At 38.8% G+C, this 25292-nt stretch overlaps 1 protein-coding gene and 1 non-coding gene across 3 annotated transcripts in view; one reads left to right on the top strand and one right to left on the bottom strand.

Moving 5' to 3' along the window:
• The window catches only part of GABRG3 (gamma-aminobutyric acid type A receptor subunit gamma3), a 675960-nt gene that overhangs the window by 455714 nt on the left and 194954 nt on the right, over positions 1-25292 (bottom strand). The gene's annotated exons all lie outside the window — the stretch shown is intronic.
• LOC123945383 lies at positions 17270-17337 on the top strand. The gene has a single exon (XR_006819212.1). It is a non-coding gene; the product is annotated as a small nucleolar RNA SNORD29 (small nucleolar RNA).

Below are 25292 nucleotides of genomic sequence, written 5' to 3'. Positions count from 1 at the left end.
TTTAAAATCAGGCACTGAATTCAGCATTTGTATCCCAGAATTTTCCAAGCTCTCCCTCCAGTGGAAAAGCACACAGTGTAATGTGACACGGTGGGATTGGGCACTCCCAGCTCTTGTAGCTTTCTGCCATGCAAGTTCTCAGACTGGTACTCTATGGCCCCCACTTCTGGGAAGCTTTTCTGACTTTTGAAGGCAGAGGCAATCACTAGTGTTAAAACAGTTAAACAAACAGGCCATTAGATGAGTGGCTCTAATGCCTTGGCAGCCTATGTAAGCAAAAGAAACCTAAGCCAGAGTCAATTCTTATAAATGCATTGGTACTCCAGAAAAAGAAATTTAGGGGGCGCCTGGGTGGCTCAGTAGGATCAGCCTGCTGCTCCCCCTGCTTGTGCACTCTCTCTCTGTCTCTTTGACAAATAAATAAATAAAATCTTTAAAAGAAATGGAAATGAAATTTTTAAGAACAAACAAACATAAACAGTCAACTAGGCTTTCCCAAATAAGGAAACTGCTTAAGCTATAGCTAATCAAATCATGTTCTTTCTTTGCTTCTATGTCTGCTCCTTAAAAGCTTTGCCCCTCATTCCTGTCAGAGGGGCATTCCTAACCACTTCTGGGTTGCCTGACTCAAATTCATGTTTGTGCAAATAAAGATGAAAATTTTAGCATGCCTCAGTCTAACTTTTACTACTAGAAATAAACTACCATGTAACAATAAAACCACTTGTACTCTTAGCCATAGTTCTTCATACTTTGTAATGGCTATACTCATCATGTTCTGTTATGATGACTTCCTACCACCCTTGTCTCCTTCCACATAATTAGTATGACCTGGGATGACACCACGCTATTCAGTAAACATTAAAGTAGTTTAAGAATAAATATCATTATCTTTCTTAAGCTCATAGTAGTTTTTTGGTGCTAGTAAGTGCTATAGCCCCATTACACTGATTCTGTAGCTGTGTTTCTTGGGATTGAATTATATATAAGTATAAAGTATAAGCATAAAAGTATAAGTATAAAATATAAATATATAAGTATAAAATACAAGTATAATACTTTATATATAACATATATATGTATGTTATATATAATATGATATATAATATAATATAATATATATAATATAAGTATAAAAAGGGTGGGTGGTCAAGTTAGCTGCGGGTATGCTGACTGCTGGCTTTCTTCATGAAATTCATTATTATATACATTGCTATTATATGTATGTGCATTGCATTAGCATACCAAAGAGTGTGTTGATTTCTTAAAAGAAAAAAAGGAACAGATTTTCACTATAGTGTACACCTGAAACTGATGCAACATTGTGTTTCAATTACTTTAATAAAATAAAAATTAAAAGAACAGGTTTAGTTTTACTTAGGAGGCATATTTCAGCTACAGAATTTTTTTTTGCTTAGTATCATTTTTCTCTGCATGTCTGTTTACATAGGCTAAAATAAGTTTCCCTAATACCAGTTTTGTGCTCCAAGTCTTTTTTCTTTTTTTTTCTTTAAGCTCCAAGCCTTTTTAATACAAGGTTGCTAAGAGCTACTCTCTAAGCCTTTTTTTGGTTTGCCCCAGACCCGCTGCTCCAAGCCATTCTGCTGGGTGACTCTGCAGGTGTGCTTAAGAGGAAGGGACAATGGCTCTTTTCTTTCATTGTAACCAGCAGTTAGGGGTGAACTAGAAATGTTTAAAGCAACAACTGAACTATTCTTAGCACAAAGGTCAGGATGCATTGTAAAGGAAAGAGAATAAAGCATCCCTCCTTTAGGACAATCCTAAGGGATGTTGAAACTTCAGGGGCCCATTTGCCTTGCTTTCTGGCATTTGCTTTGTTTTATCTTCTCCACTGGGAACATGTCTGTAATGTCTCCATGAGAGGCATATGTCTAGGCTATGCCTAATTATATACTGATTTTAATTTAAAACATTATTGGGTGGTGGAATCAGAGTGTCTGCATGGTTTCTGGTTTCTGGTTTCATGGTTTTCTGGATTTTCCCAAATTCCCGATCAATGGGGATAGCATATGGAAAACTCATGGATAACATCTTTGAAACAAGGGTCAGGGAATAGACTGAGCCCTAAACTACTTGTGGCCAAACTGGCAGGTGGGGTTAACATGGGGTATTAGGATCACAGATAATGCAGGGGGTACCTGAGGTCCCATAGGCTACCCACCAGGTTCCATTCTTCCAAATGGTTTATTTGACCCCTGATAGAAACCAGGTCAATGGGTCAGCAACTGATAGTAAAACCAGAAGTCAATGGAGACCCCAAGCTGTAGGTAAGAGAAGGAAGTGTGCTTGGCAAAGAGGCTGATGGATCTCACAGCATCAGGGAGCTCTGTGATAGTCACAAACAGTGGATGGTCACAAAAGCAGGGTGTCCCTTGAGTAAGGCAGAAGCCCTGGGCCAGGAAAGACAAAGTTTCCCTGGGATGAGAGGGGTGCAGAAGTAGAGGATTCCAGAGAGACAGACAAACTGCAAAATCCACCGTCCCCAGGGAAAGGCCTGGAAGGCTTGGAAGACTGACAAATCTAGGGCTAACCCTTGGTCCCAACTGCTTTCTTTAGACACTGTGTACTTCCTAGCTCTCAACTGTAGAACGTTCTAGAAACTGTACGACCTAAACAGGAAAGCCTGCCCATAGGTAACTGATGATATGTTGTGTCCGAGTTTTCGCGTCTGAGAGACCACCAAGGAGCCAAGCACCGATGCAATCACATGAGGGTTTATTTGACATGCTTAAGCTTGGGTCCAAGTATACCTGACGCAGCAGAGTAGGGACTTGGACCCCGAACCAGATTACAGTCAGAGTTTTTAAAGGCAGAGTAGGGGTGGACTCTGGGGTGGGTGAGGACAAAGGGGGTTATGGATGATCTAAGTCTCTAAGGAATTTTGGAAGCAGGTTTCCAGGACCTTGAGGGGCTAGCTGTTGTCTGGGGAAAAGGTTATTCATTACCAATAATAAAAATCTTCTCGTGAGACCCTTTAGATGTGTATCAGTGGGTCATATGCTTGGGAATGATCGCTGACACTATCTTGAAGGTTTAGAGATAAAGTTTCACATTTCTCCTATCAAGTGTCCTTGTTAGTGAGATTTAGGTTAGGAGAAATTTAACTTTATTTAGAGCTTGAGGAACTGAGTTATTTGCCTCTGGAAATTGTGCTATTGTTATGATAGCTTCTTTGTTGTAAGTCTCTAGGACATTTGTAAACCAAGGGAGACTCCTGCCTTGCAGGATTGTGATCTTTGCAAGTTAACTATTTGCTTTTCCCCCAGGGCAGCCAGGGGTGGCTGAGGAATGTCACACATACTACCGAGGGGAGGGGAGCAAGTGGAGAGGGGGTGCAAGGTGCCAGCTTTTGCTTTGCCAAGATGGCTGTACTTATGCTAAAGCTAAACCTGAGGTGGGATGGCCTTAATTTTCTCGGCCTCCACAGATATATTCTAAAATCTATTCCCCACTGTATGGGGGCAGAGCTTTGGAGAGGGATAATTGATACCAGGGCTTGAAAAAGAAATGTAAAAAAAAAAAAAAAATGATTCTGGGACATCCTAGGGAGAATCATGTGAAAAGTCACAGAAGCCAACTTATGGGACTTCCATTGACCAAAGACAGAAATATGTGAGAATCAAAACATAACCATTGTAACTGATTGAAATACACTGAATGTGTAAGAATGAGTAAGTTTATAATGATATTTAACAAGGTGCTAGGGTGAGAAGGGAAAGAGGTGAAAGAGAGAAACGGAAAGGGAAGAGAAAGAGGGGACGGGGGAGCAGGAGGAGGAGAAAGCGGGAACAGTCACTGGACAACACTGGAGAGAACTGGAGCACCACCCACTCTGCAAATTGACAACTGGGGGGAGAGATCTCATATCTGTCCTTCATTTCCTATACAGTAATCTTTCCAGATTACTGGAAAGCCAGATAGCTCTAATTGATGAGGGAAAGTAGTTTTGCACCAAGAAGCCCTATTAAAAGTGGAAGAGATGGCATCAGATGTGATGCAGTATTTGCAATGCACAGAACGAGGAGTAATAGAACAGGTTAAATGACCTAGTTCTAGGACCTGCACCTCCACCCCACTGGACATATGCCTTGTAATACAAATGACTTATGTCCTCCTTGTAAGGGACAAGGAGTTAATGATTTCTACAGAACAGATAACATCTAAGGAAGGACCAGGTGAGAATGACCAGATGAAGCTATCATATGCAGATTCCAGACCACCAGAGCTAGACATCTCAACGCCAAGATCCCTGGCTCCAAGGAATTACACCGGTCCTCATCTTTGTTCTAACTGGTTCCTGGATGTCTGGGAGGACATGGACACCAGAACACTGTCCTCAGTAAAATCCCCGGACTCCAAAGAGGAGACTCACTCCTTTCCTTTCTGAATTTCCCAGACACTCTGTATCTCTCTATATACTTTCAATAAGCTCTGCTTTCATGTCCTGCTGGCTCATGTTTGATTTGTCCTGTGTGCAACAAAGGACCCTGTTGGCTGTTCCTGCAGGAACCCCTCTGGTTTCTCTGACCTGGCTTGCTGGCATCAAATGCTATGGAAAACAAGCAGATGGAGGTTCTGTTGGAGAACAAAGGACATTCAACAGACATGTAGGTATTTCCAAGTGTGGACAGTGGAGTCTGATACTGCTTTAAGCAAGGAAGCCACACAAATACTTTTGAATATAGACTGGGCATTACATATGGGATGTCAGAGAAGTACTGGGAATTTTGTTGGTAGCACAATGACATTGTTTTAGCTGTTAAAACTCCTTTTTTTTTTTTTTTAAACAATGAGTTCTCAAGTACCTAAGGATAAAATGATGAGAGGTTTGGGTTTGAAGTTAAAACCCCCAAAATTTGGTATTTTGGTAAAAATACGAAAAAGTGTGGAGAAATAGTCGTAATTATTGAATCAAGTGATGCATACAGAGTTTCATTATACTACTCTCTGGTTTTACATGCATTTAAACATTTCAAAATAAAATTTTCTTGCAAATATTATTGTAAGAGAAAAGAACCTCAAATATGCTAAAGTAAAAGATAAAAGATAAAGTCTTTGGAGCAAGGAATGTCATTTAGAATTTCCACACTGTGTGTCCACACTCCCCTTGCCCCCTAACCATCCCCCTTTCTCATAAAACCATACCAACCATATCCAGATGGCTTGGAATTGCTAGTCAAAGGAGCAGACATAATGGGTATTTGCATTTGGGTTATCTTCTGAGCACTGCTAGAATGCAGACAATTCCCTGCTGAACTGCTAATGGGACCCTAACTGCATATAGCATTTCCCTACATCAATAAAGAGAATCACACACAGAGCATTTTGAAATGAAGTAGGTAGTTAAATGCAACAAGAAGAAAGCCCTGACATATCAGCTTTAGAGCTAGCAAATGATTATAGACTTTTAGAATGGTGCGTTACATGCCTCTGTCACAAGAGATGAGTCTAACTGTTTGATGGGGGTGTTGCTCTCTTAATACCAGAGTGAGATTTGCAAGCAGAAAAAGCGTTTCTCTAGGTGCATTCACACATGAATGAGTGAAATTCAGGCCACCCAGACGATGATGGGGTACAAACTGCTGCTGGCAACCTGACAGCCCTCATCTGACAGAATGGCTGGATGCTTTGCCCAGTATTCCCAGACTCACCACTTAATCCTGAGACTGCAGTTCGCACAAGTGAAATGTGACCAGGATTTCCAGTACAGAGACCTGAGCTATGAGGCTGACTGTGGAGGCCCTTCTCTACAGGTCTGAGTAGAATGGAAATCCCTAAGTCCCTGGAGGGGGAGTAAGGTGCCTGCCCAGTAATAACTGGGATTAAACTAAGTGATGGGGCTTGCAGTCACACTGAACTAAAAAGGATTCAGTGGACATTTCTGGCTCATGGAGGTTAGGAGCTGCAGGTGCACTCTTGCTAGATGTGTTAACTAAATGAGGTAATACTGCAGAAGACCTTGTCCAGATCCACCTGTCCTGTTGAAACTTGGAGCTAGAGAAAGACAGAGAAGATCACATGGAAGTAGTAACAGAAGTGTCAGAGAGGAGCTAAATATGCACAAGAGCAGGACAGTGAAATATCTAAGTCACACAAGTCATGGCTCTAAGCCAAAGGGTTTCAAAAGAGGAAAGGGGAGTGAAGGTCAGTGTGGAACCCCATGCTGACAATCCCCAGGAAAATTTTAAAACCAGAAAATCCATCAACCTGAGAATTCAAGGTCTTCCAGGATTTCACAGGGGCAACAACTCCATGCACTCGGGGAAGTTTCACTTCTTAGGACCACCACTGTTAAAAAAAAAAATGCTGTGTCAGGTGGCAAGAGAGGAAAACATTCTCTCTCCTTCTCCCACTTTCTCTCTCTCTTTTCTCTCTCCCTTTCTCTTGTTCTCCATACAGGTCACACACACACACACACACACACACACACACACAGACGCATCTTCTGGGAAAAAGGCAATGGCATGGCCTGTACTTCGGAGCCCTTCTATCAGAAATAATGACTCTAGGGCGCCTGGGTGGCTCAGTGGGTTAAAGCCTCTGCCTTCGGCTCAGGTCATGATCCCAGGGTCTTGGGATCGAGCCCCGCGTCGGGCTCCCTGCTCAGCGGGGAGCCTGTTTCCTCCTCTCTCTCTGACTGCCTCTCTGCCTACTTGTGATCTCTGTCTGTCAAATAAATAAATAAAATCTTTAAAAAAAAAAAAGAAAGAAATAATGACTCTATAAGAACACTCACATGCAACACTATTCCTTTATTTCTAGCTGTTAGATTGGACCAAGTAGAAGAAAAACAATTTATATTTAATATTAGAAGACATCATAATTAAAGTGAAGGGGTTTCACGATTTAAGATTGATGCAGAATCTCAAAGCTGTAATTTATTTCTTAATTTAGGAGCATGGATTCTAAAATACTGGTGCTTCATCTGCCTTACCAAATTATGGACTATAATTTTAGGAGAAACTTATGATGATCTGGCTCTAGCATCAAACCCACCCAACCCACTTCTGAGCAGTGTAATCCAGGATTCTATGCCCTGAGACACTAGTCCTCTCTTCCTATCCTTCTCTTGTCACCCCAGCACCAGACCATGCCCAGCTCTTTCTTTTCTGTCACCCGCCCTGGTGAAGTCTGAGTCAGCTACAGAGCGAGAGCTAAAAGCCCAATCTGGAAGGGACAGACTTGAAAGTAGTAATTATATATTTTCAATTTGAAAAATGCTTGAGTTGAGAGATTCAAAATCTATTTGGGGAATGCATAAATAATATACTGATAATTGGCACATTTTTTACATCAGCCTTCCTATTTTAAACACTCATTTAAAACAATTGGCAAAAAAATGCTAACAAAATAAAAATGAAATCTTACTTCTTTCACACATCTTATTTGTCACATTCTTTACATGATTCCACTGTCATGATTTCAAAATAATCAAGAGCACTAATACTGCTGTTGAAAAACGAATGTATTAGGTAATTAATTTGAGTATTTGGTCCATTTACATTTGATGTGATTGTTGCTATGCTTCTATTTGTCTTCTGTCTTGTTATTTGTTCTCTATTTTTTCTATAGTCCTCTGGTCCTTATAGTTCTTTTATGTCTTCTTTTGGATCAACTAAGTATTTTTTCATATTTCACTATATCTCCCTTATTTGCTTTAGCTATACATCTTTGTGGGTTTTTTTATAATTGGCGGCTCTATGCTTTATAATATGCATCTTTTATCAGAGTCTACTATAAACTAGTATTATATTATTTACATATCATATGGATATTAGAAACTTACAAGTGTATATCCTTTGTGCTATGTACCATGTTATTTCTATATATATTATAAACTTAATTCTACATTATTATTACTTGTTCTTTAAATGGCTAATTGCCTTTTGAAGATATTAAGAAATAAGAAGTGTTTTAAATTTCCCTATATATTTACATTTATCTGAGCTCTTCAATCCTTCAGTGGACAACTTCCATTTAGTATCATTTTCCTTCAGCATGAAAAAATTCCTTTCATGTTTCTTATAGTTCATCCCTGCTAATAATGAATTCTCTAACTCATTAATCATAGAGTATCTTGCCCTCACTTTCAATTTTGAAAGATGTTTTCCTTAAATATAGAATTTTTTTAATACCTCTTTCTCTCCCCCCTACCCCTTCTCCAAGAGGAAAGTTCATGTGAGGACAAAGTGAGAAGGTTCTGTGTACAAGCTAGGAACATTAGAAACCAACATTGACAGCACCTTGATCTGGAACTCTGGTCTCCAAAACTGTGAGAAAATAGATTTATGTTGTTGAAGCTACCCAGTCTGTGGCATTTTGTGTTAGCAGCTCTAAGAGATTAGTATAATAATGTTCATAGTTGCCTAATTTGTAATAGCCCCAAACTGGGAACAACTAAAATTTCTCTCAGCAAGTACATAGTTAAGGAATCTCTGGTACATCCATACTGTGGAATATCAGTCAGCAGTAAAAAGAAATAAACTAGTTATTCACTCTACAACTTGGATAGTACTTAAGGACTTTGTGTGGAGTGAGGAAAAAAAAAAAGCCAATCTCATAAGGTCACGTACTGTGTGATCGCACTTATATAAAATGCCCTCAAGGAAGAAAGTGTAGAAATGGAAAATAGAGTGGCAGTTGTTGGGGATTAGAAATGCAGTATGACCATAAAAACGCAGCAGGAGAGAGATCTTTGTGATGATGGAACAGGGTGATGGAATGGCTTTGTATCTTCACTGAGATTGTGGGTACAGAAATATAAACATGTGATAAAATGGCATTAAACTATGTCCACCCACACACTATAAAAATCCCAATCTCCTGGTTTTGACACTGTAGTTATATAAAATGCAAACTTTGGGGGAAACTGGGTGAGGGATACACAGGACTTCTCTACATTACTGTTGCATTTTCCTATAATTATTTAAAGTAAAATACATTTATTTAATATGCATAAATAAAATTAAAAGATGTATTTTATTTTAAATAATTATTTACCTGAGCATATCTTATAGTTATTTCAAAATGAAAAGTTAAAAAAATTCATGAAGAAACCCACAAGAGTGTTGCTGTCATTGATGACTTTGAAGTTACCTATGGTAGCTTTAAAATTCATGAAAAATCTGCAGTCTATCATATAACACATCCTATGTGTTTTAATATAAACTTTTTTTAGATAAATTTTGTTAGAAGTACATGAAAACCCTATGCCAACCCTGGAGTTTTCTGCTCTTTCAGCCATACTTCAGTATCCCCCAGTCAGAGGAAGTTTAGACTCAGCGATCATTGGGTTGAAGCTACTCTCTGCCACTTCTCAGTCTTGTGCTCCCCAAATAATTATCTTTGTAAACAACAGTTTTCTTATCTGAAAATATGGGCAAAAATTGTGTTTGAAGGCTCACTGTGGAATGAGACTTGGAAATGCTAAATACAGAAGCTATGATAGTTTCCGACACCCAGTAGGGATCACATGTTGTAACTGTGTGCTCATAAAATAGGTCTAGCATAGGTATGCATGTGTAAATATATTTTTTAACCATAAGCAAATTCAAATAAAGTCACCTATTTCAACAAAAACATTGTCTTCAGGGTAAAATATCTTTTTCTACTCTCCTAAAAATGAAAATTACTAATCAGAGAGGGGAAAAAAACAACTCAAGGATCACAGAGAAGAGTAACAAAGGATTATAAATTCACTTTTTCTAAGAGATATGAAAATTTTCTTTAATGTATAAAACATTTAAAATATTTTAAAAATTTATATATTAAGAATCAAAAGCAAGAGAGGAGGGGAGGAAAAATATAAGTCGGGATGGAAGAGCTAAAGGTGTCCTCAAAGATAAAAAGAGTTTCCAAGAGAAAATTAAGAATAAGAGTGGAAATACCTGTGGAAGAAAGGAGAGAGGGTGGTAGAGATGAAGTGTAAGCACACAGTAAAGTAATAGGGATAAAGAGGAATTATTAGGCCTTGAGAAAATTCTAAAATCTTAAGCAAAGGTCACTGGCACAGGTGTCTCCCTTGGGACAATTGTCCTAGAAGCTTTCAACTTGCCTTTTTGCTCTTTGAAATTCCCAGTAAGCTCTCTCATCATTTTTCATGGTTCTTCACCTATTTTCTGAAAAATAACAGAGGATCCATTGAGTAGGATAGTGATCATAAAGGAAAAAGATGTTCTCTAGTCTCCAACAGTAAACTAAGGAATATCACACACACACAGAGTGAAATAAAGTAAAAATCCAGAATACTGTTATCCTTGATTAAATTCCAGCCTTGGAAATAGCTGAAAGAATTACCTGCCTCTAGCTAGTCATTGGATTTCCACTTTTCTGAGTTTAAGTCTATTTCAAATACTATCTATGCCTTTTCTATCAAATGGAATAATTTTGGAATTGGAAAAGGTAGAATGATAAGAAGAATGATGATAATGACAACAACAGTGATGATGCTTGACAAATATCATTTATTGGATGTTTACGGCACACCAGCTCCACCAGGAACATTATGCATCATGTCTTATTTATTATTTATTATGATGTATTAAAATTAACATTTATTGAGAGCCAAGTAAATCTGAGCATGCTACTCTATTTACATGCATTATTTCTTTGATTCTTACACTTTCATATGAGAAAAGTGAAATGGGGAGGGGTCAAGTGCCTTGCTCACATTTATTTAAATAGAAAGTGATAGTGCTGTGTTCCAGTTCATCTTTCTTAGACCATTTTCAGGATTCCATTTATTCAATAATTCTTTTTTAATTTTTTTTTATTTATTTGACAGAGATCACAAGTAGGCAGAGAGGCAGGCAGAGTGAGAGAGAGGAGGAAGCAGGTTCTCCACTGAGCAGAGAACCTGATGCAGGGTTTGATCCCAGGACCCCAAGATCATGACCCGAGCTGAAGGCAGAGGCTCTAACCCATTGAGACACCCAGGCACCCCTCAATAATTCTTTTTTAACTGCTCACAAGGCATTGCATTAAAAGGATGTCATAACCGGACTCTTGTAACTAACCGTAACTAGTTTTCCTTTGGTCATAGAGCTAACACGTGGCTTAGCTGAACCTCAAACCCAGGTCTGTCTAACTGTAAACCTTGTTCTTTATCTGTATGACCAACCGTCTCTTCAGTAAGGTAACTCACTCAGTAAGGTAGGCTCACTGGAGTTAAGTTATAGTACTTGAAATAACGAACACTTCAATCTCCTAAACTAGGCAACTGCATGCATTTATACAGCAAGTGTTTATCACACTCTGAGCACTGTTGTCAGGACTCCTCAGCCACATTTTACAATCCTACTAGTATTTTTTTTTTTTTTGAGTTTTTTTTTTTTCCCTTTTTATTTATTTATTTTTTTTTCAGCGTAACAGTATTCATTCTTTTTGCACAACACCCAGTGCTCCATGCAAAACGTGCCCTCCCCATCACCCACCACCTGTTCCCCCAACCTCCCACCCCTGACCCTTCAAAACCCTCAGGTTGCTTTTCAGAGTCCACAGTCTCCCATGGTTCGCCTCCCCTCCCCAATGTCCATAGCCCGCTCCCCCTCTCCCAATCCCACCTCCCCCCAGCAACCCCCAGTTTGTTTTGTGAGATTAAGAGTCATTTATGGTTTGTCTCCCTCCCAATCCCATCTTGTTTCATTTATTCTTCTCCTATCCCCCTACCCCCCCATGTTGCTTCTCCATGTCCTCATATCAGGGAGATCATATGATAGTATTTTTTAATAGATATTTCCATTCTGTTAGTAAAGGAAATATATTTCAAGGAGGTGTTTGGCCTGAGAGTCTGAACCCAAGCTCCTTGCTGCCTCCCTTTTAGGTTTCCCCAGGCTTCCAGATGGAAGCAACAGACAAGATTGACCAGCAGAATGAATCAAGTCATAAACTTCAGTCTGCCACCAAAGGAATGTGAAGTGAATGACAGAATGAAGATTTCCTAACATACTATGGCCAAGAAGAGGCAAAAAAGGAAGACTTGATTCCATAGGAAATGGAGAAACGTTGAAAGCGTTGGAAAGGAAAATACCAGGATAAAATCAGGGCTTCAGCAAACTGATCTTCTGTAACATATGGGGAGAGAAGCAAAGGGCAGGGTCTGGTTATATTGGGAATGCCCCAGGCAAGAGGATATAAGAACATGAACTAGACCTTGGGATTTAAAAAGAGGGCACAGCTGCCAGATAGGTAAGATTACCAAGTCTTAGAACTTGATTGGATATAAAAATAGAAGTTAAAGATGGCAATAAATGTTAATGCTAAGTGAAGCCCAGCAAAGCAATGGGAGGCAGGAGGATTTTAGAACAGGAGATGGTGCTCTCTAGTGAGCTATAGAAATAATGAGAGATCCAGGGGTCATAGGAAAATGTAAGACTAACGTGGCCTTCCAGGAAGTTTTAGCTGTGGAAGGTAACATTTAGTGGTTACAATTAGGTTGAAAGTTTCAAGTTCAAGAGAATTATCTCCATATAGATGTTAACTACAAACCCTTGGAAGTGCAGAGAAGGTAGCGATTATGGAATAGTAGAAACTAGCCCAAGCTCTTATGATTTTCCTAAGAGGGGAATGGTAGGTTTGAGATAGACTGGTAAATCTAACAATCTCTCCTCAATGGTAAGAATAAATAATTATTGGGTGGTTTTTAAGCCTCTAATAAAGTATGCTCTAATCACTATGAATAAGATGGAATCAGTGGGGGGAGGAAAAAAAGTTTACATCAAACCATTTTCAAGAGAGCTACCACAATTGCAGGTCAGAGGAAAGCCAAAGAGCGCCTGTATGTCTTGATTTTTAGCAGGTGTTTGTGCACACTGAATGCTGTGGTCAAAACAGAAATGTGGCAGCTATATGCTGAACAGTATAGAGGTTTAAAGAGGATTGGAGTCATGCTCAGAGAATAGAAGTTAGTATCAGCTGAGAACATGCTTCCCAGCATCATAAACATTTGTTCACATTTGAAAATATGGAACATCATAACATTATGAACCAGAGCTGAGCATTCTGTGGAATGAGGGGAATATCTTAGATGAAACTAATGCCCAAAATATTCTCCCCATGTTATTGTGATCAGTTTAAACTAAGAAGAAGTTTTAAAGGGATAAAAAGTAAAAATTAAGTATATAAGAACTGAATAAGAAGAGATCATGGGCAGGAGATGATTTGAGAAAAGGCCTCAGAGTTTGGACTGCAACAAAATTTAAGCCAGCAAAAATCAATAGACCAATAAATCAATACATAAAAATTAAAATTAAAAAATGCTAGTATAGCCTTATGCCGCATAAACAGAAGTATTTTATTCCTATTAGGAATAATAGGACACAGCATTAGGCACTGAATTAATTATATCTGAAGTCACTTCATGGTTGGAAACTTATTTTAAAGTTCATTGTTGAATAGGAAAATTGGAAAAGTGGAATTATTAATAAGGTTGAATATTCTGAGGAACAAGTTAGATAAAAATACTTCTTATGTCCAACCAGCCTAGTAAAGGGAATCTGATTAAGAGAAGACAACAAAGCATTTTGAACAAAAATGGAAGACTTATTGGTAATGGCATTATATTTCCAAATATTTGAAGGACCTTAATATGCAAAGGCCAATTCCAGGAAGCAGAATTAGGAGCACAGGTTTGACAGATGTTAATAAGTAACTAGGAATATGCTTATGTGGGAGATATTTGAGCAGGATATTTGATTCAAGGGGCACCTGGGTGGCTCTGCCTTTGGCTCAGGTCATGATCCCGGCATTCTGGGATCGAGCCCCACGTCGGGCTCTCTGCTCATCGGGGAGCCTGCTTCCCTCTCTCTCTGCCTGCCTCTCTGCCTACTTGTGATCTCTCTCTCTGTCAAATAAATAAATAAAACCTTTAAAAATTTAAAAAAAAAGATATTTGATTCAAGACACTTTGGGCAGAAATACACCAGGCTTGGACAGGCTAACAGATGTCAAGGCCAAAATTATATGCATTTATTCCACGAATATATTTTTTTAAGCTTTACAGTGACCCACACATTGGGTTTGGGGGCAGAGATGACTGATAAACAAGAGAGATAGTCATGGACCCGTTAGTATGAGGCTAGTCCTAATGGGGACATAAACAGGACTTTTCTTCGGGGTGATCTCTGGGTGCTACCTGAGAATCTGAACTGCTGAGATAAGACTTAGCATGTTACCAAGGAAGAGAAAAGGTGAGGTGGAAGTGGGAGCAGAAAGGCTGGGTGGTCACTGAGTGCTTCTGCATTATTTATCTGAGGGTCTAAATTTGAATGTGTGTTGGGCATCTGGGCGGTGGTCAGTTAAGTGTCCAACTCTTGGTTTTGGTTTAGGTCATGATCTCAGGGTGTGAGATGGGTCTCTGCACTCAGCATGGAGTCTGCTTAACACTGTCTCACCCTCTGCCCCTCCCTCCACGAATAAATAATAAATCTTTAAAAAGAAAAAAAAAAGATAGAAAGGCTGGGTGTTTGGTTGACCAATATCCCATGCAGACAAACTGAAGCACAATAATTTTGCTGTTAATTCCTTTTCAAAGAGGGTGGTTGGGATTTTATATTTTTTAAGCCACTGCTAGAAGGATAAATGAATATATGTAAAACATCTAAAAGCATCCCAAACACATAGAAAGTGCTACGTAAAGGTTGGCTATTATTGTTATTATCATTGTTGCTGGCCTTTTACTTGATGGTCTTTGAAAGGGTTGTGTTATGGACTGAATGTCAGTGTTCACCCAAAATTAATATATTGAAGTTTTAACCTCCCAATATAATGGTATTTGGAGGAGGGGCCTCTGGGAGGGAATTAGGATTAGATGAAGTCATGAGGATGGAGCCCCCATGGCTGGAGGAGTGTTCTTATAAAAAGACAAAGAAACACCAGCATTTCTCTCTCAGTACCATGTAATGACATAGGAAGAAGTCAGCCATCTACTAGCCAGGAAGTGGGCCCTCATCTGGCAACTGCATCAGCCAGGACCTTGATCATAGATTCCCAGCCTCCAGAACCTTGAGAAAATAAATGTCTGTTGTTTAAACCATCCAGCCTCCTGTGTTCTGTCATGACTGCCCAAGCTAAGACAGACAGGGAGTGAGAGTTGCTATCAAAGGAGACTGAATTATGTCAATGAGGAAACAGCACATGCTCTTCTTGGTCATCAGCTATACCTTGTCTTATGCAGAAACCCTCAAAGGGAAGGGATTGGGCACACAATTTTGTTCACATTCCTATCACCACATCCTTCATTCCCAATGGCTTTCCATAGCTTATCACCTACAAGCCATGGGTAAGCTATCCTCAGCCCACTTCTCTAAGCCCATCCATCAGCATGCTCCTTTTCATTCTCCTCCTTAGACTCAGTGGTCTTTGATCAGATCCAATAGGTCATGCTCCTTCCAGGCTTCATGTCCTGTTATATTTTTCCCTCTGCATGACATCCACTTTCACTCCATTTCACATCTAGCAGTTGTCTAGCGAATTCTCTGACTTTCCTAATCAGATAAATTCTCCCATTATACATTTCATGACATCTCTATACAGCACATATCAACATCTGTTAAGTATGTTTTCTATGAGTGTGAGATTAATGGTTTTTCCTCCATTCTTCTCTCCTTGTTCCATAAGGACAATGACCCCCATGTCTATTTTGCTAACCATTGTATCCCTACCCCTCAGTGCAGGATTTGGCATATATCTATTATGGCCTAACTTATCTATTCTAATAAACATGTTAATAAAGGATAATAAGGACTTCCATATACATAAGGTGATGCCATCACGGTTCTCCCCTTAGGCCTAGGCTTAATTCCTTTGCACAAACCTTGACTACAGGAATCTTGCAGAAAAACAGAAGGAGAAACTTTTAAACAAAACAACTACATGTTCTGCTTTTCACAGGGAGACCTGCTAAATTATTGTATGTTTTCAGCCATAAGTGGGGTGACCATTTGGGAGATATTTAAACCAGAGAAGGAAATTCTTCCGAGAACATAGAGTTGTCTGCAAATGTTTGAAGGGTTTTAAGGTAGATAAAGGCTTATAAGAACTAAAAATTATATTGATATATAAAAATAGGGGGGAATTTTAACTCAAAAATTTTAATGGATGCCTCTGGTAATGGATGTCACCATGGCTAGTGGGGACCAGTTCTCTGCAGGGAGTTGGTGCAGTGAGTTGGAACACTGTATTACATCATCATATGGGTGCCTCCCAACACTGAATCTGGTTGTAGATAAATGTATCATCACTCATATGGTACTTTAATAAGAAATCCCACTCCATCTGCCCCATATCAGAAAGAAAGAGATAAAGACAGAGAAAGAGAGGAAAGAGAGAGAGAGAGAGAGAGAGAGAGAAAGAACAAAAGAAAGAAGTAGATTATGTCCAAATTTGGGTTCTTTTTTTTTTTTCCCAAAGGTTGCAAGTAAAAGTATTTAGAAGCACAACTGCCACCTTGGCTCTCTTAGAGAATATTTATGAGAACAATATGCAGAAAATTCTGATCCAAGACTGATTACTGATCTGCTTATGGAGCTGAATTTCTAAACATTTCAAAAGCAACATGGATCTAATGTGAGATATATCATTTTCCATTCAGAGAAGGAGATCTACGTGTGTTGATATCACTTGTTAATTTTGTGGGAAGCTAAGGAACACATGCCCATTATGATAAAGACTCCCTATCACAAAAGCAGAAAATGTAATACTTAGTATTTAGTGCTTAATCAAAATTATTTCACCAATGAGATATTACTGCCAAAAAGTGTTCATTGCAAATCTAATCATGATACAACAATCAGGTATTCCAGAATGTGGGACATTCTACCATTTAGCGCATAACCAACCTGGAATCCTCACAAAAGTAAATGCCATGACAAACACAACAAATCAAAAAGGAGGGTGCCAAACTAGTTCAGAAGTGACTGAAGAGACATAATTAGTGTCGAGTGTGAACCTTGATTCTTGGATCAAAATAACATAGCTATGGAAGACATTTCAAATGCAATTAGAAAAATTTTGACCATAGATTAGATACTAAATGATAACTTTATTTTAGTGGTATTGTGAGTAGGGAGTAGAGTGCTTTCATTCATAGGTATGGAATCTGAAATATTTAGAGGCGACATGCTGTGATGTCTGCAACTTATTTTCAACATATTAGCAAAAAAGAATGTCTCTGTGTGTGCATGTGTGTGTGTAGAGAGAGAGAGAGAGAAAGAGAAAGTAAACTTGGAAAAGTTAAAAGTTAATATAGATCATTCTATGATGAATCAAACTTAGCTCACTATGACTTACACTATGAAAACATGTGAACAACTGAGAAACTGAGAAACTGAGAAACTGAGTAAAGGGATGCCATGTGGAAGGAACTTTCACAACCCACAGCTTTGTCTTTCCCTGGGCACTGTTACAAGTAACCTGCTTATTTGCTCAGAGGTCCAGCACAATGTCTGGTGCCCAAGAATGATTTGAGGGAACCTAAGCAATATTTCTTCTCAACTCCAATCTGAGGATAAGACGTTCTGGAGAGAGAGCAAGACATATATATATAATGGAATCCAGCTCTTTAAGGATATCAAAAGGGAATTTTCAAGCCATTTTTTGTACAATCTAGCTGTTCAAATTAGCACACAACTATTCTTTTATAAATAAAAGTTTTTGTTTTTTTAACATTCATATGCAATCTAGGAGCCAGTGGGGAGTCTCTGCATATGTTGAATAGAGTAGAAATATAGTAAGAGCAGTGTTTTTCAGCAGAATTTGCCTGAGAATGGTCTTGGTGGGCTGACAGGTCAGGATTGTTGAGAGGGATTTAGGGTGAGAAGGCATGTGGAAACAGTGAGGCTGCAGAGAATAAGAGGCACGAGTTAGAGAATGATGTCCATAGATCTAGGCTCCACCAGACCTGGATTGACTACTGAAATAGTAGGCAAATTTCTTAAATTCCACGTGATTCCTTCTTTTTCATTTTAGGAAAACTGGCTGCAAACTCTTGGGTTAAGAGAATCAAATAGGTAAGATAATTTAAATGTTTTAAATCCAATAATAATGGTGCCTTACATTTATATGTTCAAGATAGTTTTCTATTTGTCCTTTATCCTAGCTGCTAACTAGATCCCTATTCTTTCTCATGTCAACCCTTCCCCTGCTCATAATCTATATCTAAGAGCCTCAAAGGGATGTTTCACACATCTAAGGAACAATCCCAGGGATACCTGGGTGACTCAGTTGGTTCAGCATCCAACTCTTTGTTTCAGCTCAAGTCATCATCTCAGAGTCATGATCTTAGAGTCTTGAGATCGAGCCCCAAGTTGGGCTGTGCACTAATGAGGAAGTCAGATTCTCTCCCTCTCCTTCTGCCCCTCCCTCCACTCATGTTCACTCTCTCTTTAAAGTAAATAAATAGATAAACAAACAAACAAATAAATAAATATTTAAAAATAAATAAATAATGGGGCACCTGGGTGGCTCAGGCAGTTAACCATCTGCCTTCAACTCAGATTATGATCATGGGTTCCTGGGATAGAGCCTCACATTGAGCTCCCTAGTCAGCAGAAAGTCTGCTTCTCCCTCTCCCTCTGACCCTCCCCCTATCCATGCTCTCTCTTTCTCAAATGAATAGATAAAAACATTTTTAAGAAAGAGAGAGAGAGAGAAAGAAAGAACAAGCCCAGTTTGCTCTCTGGACAGCCAAAATGTAATTCCCATTTTCTTTCCTCTAATCCTAGTTTAGAAAATACTAGATACATCTGACAGGCTTTATCCATTGTATATGATTTCCTTTGTTGCTGGGTACTGCCATCTGATCTGGCACCTGCCATGTCCAAAAGGTGCCATTATAGAGGTGCCTTGGTGGCTCAGTGGGTTAAAGCCTCTGCCTTCAGCTCAGGTCATGATCTCAGGGTCCTGGGATCCAGCCCTGCATCTGACTCTCTGCTCAGCAGGGAGCCTGCTTCCTCCTGTCTCTCTCTCTCTCTCTGCTGCCTCTCTGCCTACTTGTGATCTCTCTCTGTCAAAAAAAAAAAAAAATCTTCAAAAGATGACATTATAATTAGCTCACTTGTCCTGTAGCTCTCAGAGGACCAAAACTGCACAGTGGTTAGTAGCATAGTGAGAAAGAATTAACCTCACCCTTTTGTGTAGACCCTGGCTTAAGAAATTATATATTGGGGCTGCAAGGGCCCCAATATCCTACAATGGTTTCAGTGATAGCTTTAACCTCCACCTCCCACATCTCTTCAGGTACCATAGAAGAAAGGGAGTGTCAGATACCATACTCAGAATGATCCTTCATGTGTATTAACCAAAAGTTTGTTAATGAATCCAATTTGCCTTTCCTGGTGCTCTTTTTCTTTAATTGAGATCTCCTAGGAAATTCCTTAATATATCAAGAGATACAATTTGTCCAGGCTCCCTAATTTTCCTTAGTGAGCAGGTATTTTGGAACAAAAGTGACAACTGCAGTACTACAGTAACAGTTAAAAAGTGTTGAAAAAACATGTTATCTATTTTATTACATAACTTTTTCCTTCATTTTTACGAATTATAGTATATGTGTAATGTCTATTCCTATCGTTTTTTTATAACCTCCTTAAAAACAGATCTTTTATTTATTTGTTTGCTTTGAATAGCCCAATCACCATTTGGTAAATACACAATAATGGCAGCTGCATTTGGTCTTGCATTCTGTAGTTCATTAAAGTAGTAACATATTAAGTACTGAAACATGCTCCCAGTTTTTAGGATTCTATTCATTGTTTAATATAGTTTTTCCAATATGTGGTCATGGAGCAACTGGATATCATAGTGGAGGAAAAAATTAACCTTGACTCTTACCTCATGTCATAGACAAAAATTAAGTTGAAGTAGATTATAGACCTATATGTGAATGTTAAAATATTAAAATTTTAAGAATAGAATTTTTATTTTTTAAAATTTTATTTATTTATTTATTTATTTATTTATTCATCAGAGAGGGAGAGAGAGCACAAGCAGGCAGAGTGGCAGGCAGAGGCAGAGAGAGAAGCAGGCTCCCTGTTGGGCAAGGAGACTGATGCTGGACTTGATCTCAGGACCCTGGGATCATGACCTGAGCCAAAGACAGTGGCTTAACCAACTGAGCCACCCAGGCATCCCAAGAATGAAATTTTTAAATTATGTGCATGATTTGGAGAAAGGCAAACATCTCTTAAATAGGACATTAAAACATAAGCATAAAAGAACAAATTGATAAATTGAATATGTTAAAAATTAAGAAATTCCTTCATCAAATACATCATGAAAAGATGTGCAGACATTAAAAATGTTGGGGTTGGAGAGGAGAAGTGAGTTGGGGGAAACTGGAGGGGGAGACAAACCATGAGAGACTGTAGACTCTGAAAAACAAACTGAGGGTTTTGGAAGGGAGGGGTGTGGGGGTTGAGTGAGCCTGGTGGTGGGTATGAAGGAGAGCATGTATTGCATGGAGTACTGGGTGTGATGCATAAACAATGAATTCCAGAACACTGAAAAGCAATAGAATAAAATGAAAAAAAAAATGTTGGGGTTTCCTAACTTCAGAGATCCTCAGCTGTGACACAAACTGCTTCACATTTATCCCATGGAACTTGGGGGGCAAGGAGAATAGAGGGAAATATGGAACTTATGATGACTGCAGTGACCTGAATAATAAAGTCCTTTGTCTTTGAACCAAGCATCTCCTCTCTTCTCCCAGAATCTATGAAACTGTAGTAGGCCAACTTGTTAACTCACAAGTGAGGTAGTATCCAGACTGTCACGGTTCTAGATAAGGAGAACCATGAAGAATCTCAAGAGTTAGAGGTTCTAGGTATCTCAGGACAAGAACTTGTAATGGGTCCAAAAGAGAAAAGGGAGTTAAAACACCATAAAACAAACAGAGCTAAAAAAAAAAAAAAAAAAAAAAAAAAAAAAAAAACAAAACAAACAAACAGAGCTGGTGATTGTCTCTCCTTATCCCAATAAAAACATGGAATTCCCTGATCTTTGGAGGCTGAATCAAAACCCAAGATTCAGTGACACAGAAATAAAAGGTGAGCACACAACGCCATTTCCTTATTTGGTTTCTAGCATGTGTCCAAAGGTTTGCAACTTCCCAAGCAAAGGACCAAAAAAAAAAAAAAAAAAAAAAATCCTTGTGAAATTAATAAGCCAAAGTAAATGACCCAGAGGTCTAGTAAAAGACCTAGAAATACTCACAAGCAGTACTTCCTCTAGATTCCCAGACTTCACTCCACTGTGAGACCTACAAGGAGCTTCTAATCATCCATGAGTACTTCATTTCTAAATATTAATAAGATACAAGTGAGGAAATCCTCTATTATATAAAAATGTACTCCAAAACAAATAGGATGAAATGATACCAGGGGTATTAGAAGCAATATGGGACCAGAAGAAACTTCAAAGTAATGGTGATTAATGTCCTCAGAGAGAGAAGAGACATTATTAAGTCATCAAAATAATAGCAGGATGCTGTTAATGAGGAATATTCTGAGGACAAGAAAGTCCTTTGGAGTTTTTGTTTGTTTATTTGTTTTTCAAAATTAGTAGATAGTTGGAGAGTAATTTGATAATTGGTAAAAAATGAGAGTAAATTCGTAAAAAAAATTCCTAAAAACTAGTGCAATAAGAAAAATGTATACAATATAAAATGGTTGTAATATATTATAAGAGAAAGATAATACCATAGAAGAAAGAATTTATTAAAGAAATAATATAATAAAGTCATCAGAGAAAGATAGTGGTGGCTAACCTCTTCCCATAAATACAAATAGATAACTATCAAATCATCCTAAATACTCCAGAAATAGACCTAAAGAACAAACACCACAACTGAAGAGAGAGAAGAGGCCACATCAAAGAAGGTAAGAAGTGGAAAAAAAAAATGAGAAGGGAGAGAGAGGAACAGACAAAGTAATGCACAAGGGGAACAATTCACCAAAGTCACCGGCTTGAAAAATGAGAAGTGTTGAATTACATGACTTCATGCAGTGAGCAAAGGTTAAAGGCTGAAGTGTTGTTTTTTTTGTTGTTTTGTTTTTATTTTATTTATTTATTTGACAGAGAGAGATCACAAGTAGGCAGAGAGGCAGGCATAGAGAGTGAGAGGGAAGCAGGCTCCCTTCAGAGCAGAGTAAAGGCTGAAGTTTTAAAGGTCAGCAAGCTTGGCTGATATAAAGCCTGGAAGGCACTGCCCTACTCCTGGAAAGAAGGAATGCAAACAAACTGGAGGCAGACACCCTAGACACATCAATCTGAAGAGAATGTGGGGCCCACCATGGAGAGATTAGTCACTCTTCTTAGAGTACATCCCTGAGAGGCAGCTTCCATGGAGACACCTCTCAGGGAACACAGGAATTGGCCAGTGTCATTTCCCTCTGCTGCCCATCAGTATAAATGTAGAGCCACCTGTGGGGAACAGCACAGTGCAGACACTGGCTCCCTAACTTGTATACACTAAGCTCTATCCCTCTGGTCATAGGAGTGCCCTTCTCAGTCTCATTTATATCAGTCCCAGCATAGCAGACCCCTCCACCAGAAGACCCTCACAAACCCCTCCCGATACTGCTTCTCTGAACCAGAATTCTGTAGGGCCTCAGTTACAGTAGAGGTGGTGACAAGTCTCATTTCACAAGCAGACCAGAGCACGCCTCATTAAAACTCACCACATTTGGCCACAGACCAAACACTGACTATGGCATGCAAGAAGAGCCTCAGTAGATGACTGGCGTGAAAGATAGGGCAGCCAAACAGAACAACAGAGCTCATGCGCACACAGTGGAGACACTCCTCGAAGCACCAGGCCCCAGGGACTACAGGACATCTTCATGAAGCCATTACTTTCAAAAGCAGGTGACATAACTGACTTTTTTTTTTTAGAAGGACCAAATCATATATATTTCATTTTATCCATATTTTTCACATATCTGCATACTTTCTCATAATTTTTTTAATTCTTTTTTTGTTTGTTTGTTTATTTACAGCATAACAGTGTTCATTGTTTTGACATCACACCCAGTGCTCCATGCAGTACGTGCCCTCCCTATTACCCACCACCTGGTTCCTCAACCTCCCACCCCCCCGCCCCTTCAAAACCCTCTGGTTGTTTTTCAGAGTCCATAGTCTCTCATGGTTCATCTCCCCTTCCAGTTTCCCTCAACTCCCTCTCCTCTCCATCTGACTTTTCTGACACAGAGAAGGCATATACTCAGAAAAAAAGTGCCAAGATGGAAGAAATTATCTCAAATCAAAGAACAAGTCAAGGGCATGGCTACTTCAAAGTGAAATGGATATGAGTAACATCTCTTGTGGAGAACTTCAAGCAAGCGGTATAAAGATACCAGGTCTGAGAAATTAATAGAGGACATCAGTGAGCTCCTTACTAGGGCGATAAAAGAGTTAAAAAAGAATCAATAAGAGATGAAGAGTGCAATATATGAGATTAGAAATGTGCTTGATCCAATGAACACCAGGCTAGAAGAAGTAGAGGAATGAATTAGTGATCTGGAAGGCAAACTAATGGAAAGCTTCATTAAGCTGAACAAGAGAGATAAAGAAGAATTCTAGATTATGAGAATAGACTTAGTGAACTCAGTGACTCCACTGAACATAATAACATTCATATTATAGGAGTCCCAGAAGAAGAAGAGAGGGAGAAAAGGGGGCAGAAAATTTATATGAAGAAATAATAACTCAAAACTTCTCTAATCTGGGCAAGGAAACAGACATCCAGATCCAGGGGACACAAAGAACTCACATCAAAATAAAAAACAGGCCATCATGAAGACATATTGTAATTAAATTTGCAAAATATAATAATAAATAAAACATGTTAAAAACAGCAAGAAAAAAAAAAGTCCTTAACTTATAAGGGAAAACACGTAGTTGGACATTTCTCAACAGAAATATAGCATTCCAAAAGTGAGTGACATGATATAGTCAAAGTGCTAAATAGGAAAAATCTGCACCCAAGAATACTTGACCCAGAAAGCTATTATTCAAAATAGGAGAGATAAAGAGTTTCCTAGACAAACAAAAACTAAAGGACCACTACATCAGCCTTGCAAGAAATATCAAAGGGGACCCTTTGAGTTCAAAGGTGAGACCAAAAGAGACAAAAATCAAGAAATCATCAGAGAAAATCTCCAGAAAGAAAGACAAAACAAGTAATAAAATGGCAATATATATTTATCAATAATTACTTTCAATGTAAATGGACTAAATGCTCCAATCAAAAGATAAAGGGCTTCAGGGGCGCCTGGATGGCTCAGTGGGTTGAGCCTCTGCCTTCGGCTCAGGTCATGATCCCGGGGTCCTGGGATCGAGCCCCACTTCGGGCTCTCTGCTTGGCAGGGAGTCTGCTTCCCTCTCTCTCTCTCTCTGCCTGCCTCTCTGCCTACTTGTGATCTCTCTCTCTCTCTGTGTCAAATATATAAATAAAATCTTTAAAAAAAAAAAAGATAAAGGGCTTCAGAATTTTTTTTTTTTAAAGCCTCATCTATATGCTGCCTCCAAGAAATTCATTATAGACCTAAAGGCACACACAGATTGAAAATGAGGCCATGGAAAAACATTTATCATGCAAATGGATGTCAAAAGAAAGCCAGAGTAGCAATACTTCTATCAGAGAAAATAGATTTTAAAACGCGGACTATAAGAAGAGACAAAGAAGAGCACTATATAATCATAAAAGGGGTAATCCAATAAGACAATATAACAATTGTAAATAGTTATGCATCCAACATGGGGGCATCCATATGTATTAAACAGTTAATAACAATGGAACTGATTGATAATAACACAGTAATATTATGGAACTTTAACACTCCACTTGTATCAGTGGAAAGATCATCTAAACAAAACATCAAGGAAACAATGGCTTTGAATGACACATTGGACCAGACGGACTTAACAGGTATATTCAGGATATTTCATCCTAAACCAGCAGAATACACATTCTTTTCAAGTGCACATGGAAGAGTCTCCAGAACAGACCACATACTAGGCCATAAAACAAGCCTCAGCATCACAGTCATAGCACATAGCTTTTCTGACCACAATGCTATGAAACTGAAGTCAACAACAAGAAAAAAGTCTGGAAAGATCACAAATATATGGAGGTTAAACAACATGCTACTAAACAATGAGTGTGCCAACCAGGAAATCAAAGAATAAATCAAAAAGTACATGGAAACAAATGAAAATGAAAACATAGTAGTCCAAAACCTTTGGGATGCAATAAAATCCATCCTAAGAGGCAAGAT

The sequence above is a fragment of the Meles meles genome, chromosome 6 (assembly GCF_922984935.1).
Source record: "Meles meles chromosome 6, mMelMel3.1 paternal haplotype, whole genome shotgun sequence".
NCBI classification, from domain to species: Eukaryota; Metazoa; Chordata; class Mammalia; order Carnivora; family Mustelidae; genus Meles; species Meles meles.
This window is presented reverse-complemented; position numbering and strand designations above follow the sequence as displayed.